We start from the raw sequence: 1,423 nt of genomic DNA on the forward strand, positions 1-1,423 counted from the left end.
GAGAGAGAGAGAGAGAGAGAGAGAGAGAGAGAGAGAGAGAGAGATTCGCGTACGGTATATTTTCCATGTTATATCGTTACGGGGATATGCTGTAGCATGCATTGCACTTCCTACTACCTCGGTAAGAATATAAATTGGTAAGTTAAACACGTTGTCTCTCCTCTGTAGTCGAAGTCGGAGGCATTACGTCAGCGCGTACAAAACAATCAAGAGCAGAGTTCACGTACGATTCTCACGGAATCTTTATGAGAAATTGACTCGGTTTACATATTAGCAAAAATAGGGAAACACTCTTTCGAGCGCATATATGTCATATCATAGAGACATCGTTGTTGATGAAATCACGACGTCATATCTTCACTGACTTTGTTCGTATTTCTTTCCTTTTTGATTCGCGTCTGTCCGTTTGTACAAATCAATCTCGATGCCGTGGGCGGCCCGGTAAAGGTAGAGGTCACCGGTGACCGGTGAGGGTTAACGAACGGGTGGCAACAAGATGAACTCGGAGCACATTTTTGCGAAGGCCTACTTGAAGGCCAGGGAAGTACCGCGAGACACTGAAATTCGATTCTCTGACGAATCGTATTTCTCATTATTCTAGTAAAGCATGTGATTACAATACTTTTATCAACGCGTCTCTTTTATGTTTTTCTACTCTTTTGAAAGCAATTTTTATGAGATGCAATTTTTGTTTTGTCAGATAATGCGTATCGGTTTCGCCAGTGATCACGCTTTTTTGCAACAAAAGGAACGATAAATTGTAACACGTGTCTCACGCGTGTCACGTAAAAATTTGATAACGTTTTCGTGAGAAATAATTCGCGAACATCACGAATTATATAGTTCTCTGCGGATATAAATATAGAGGCGCGCACAACGTTGGTCAAACACTCGTTTGATTGAGAAAAATAAGAATCGTCATGTCTTGGACGTTTTTCGCTCTTTTGCTAGCCACTGTATTTCTCGTGGCGGTCACATTATTGCCAGAGATCAGCGCGGAAGCTTTCGCCGATCCTGAGGACGATCTGGGAGGCTTCGTTGACGGGCTTCCAAAGACAACGACAACGCCTGCGGAATAACTAACGAGATGGCAATATCATTCGGAGTATTTGGCGATGTTTTGTTTCAATACGCAATAAACGCAGGTGCATAAATATAAATGAAAATGTCGATTGTGAGTAATCGAGTGAGCATTGAGAAAATATAACAGATTGACATTAGCGAGTCAAAATATATGTGTCGTATATTGCGATTATCTGTGAAATACAAGCCCGCTCAAACTTACTCCTTTGGTGAAACAGGATGCAAAATTGGCGACTCTCGCGACGACGTTAAGGACGTCGTTCACGCGAGACCCACAACCATTGTCAATCACGACCCACCATTCCCCTTTTCCCTGTCCTTTCCTCCCCCCCCCCCCCCC

The 1,423-nt window shown here is 43.1% G+C and overlaps 1 protein-coding gene across 1 annotated transcript in view; it reads right to left on the reverse strand.

Moving 5' to 3' along the window:
- Positions 1-1,423, reverse strand: part of LOC116840458 (protein SERAC1) — a 28,375-nt gene that overhangs the window by 9,798 nt on the left and 17,154 nt on the right. The window lies entirely within an intron of this gene.

The sequence above is a fragment of the Odontomachus brunneus genome, unplaced genomic scaffold, assembly GCF_010583005.1.
Source record: "Odontomachus brunneus isolate Ranch 3 - 2012 unplaced genomic scaffold, Obru_v1 Obru_scaffold_010, whole genome shotgun sequence".
Taxonomy (NCBI): domain Eukaryota; kingdom Metazoa; phylum Arthropoda; class Insecta; order Hymenoptera; family Formicidae; genus Odontomachus; species Odontomachus brunneus.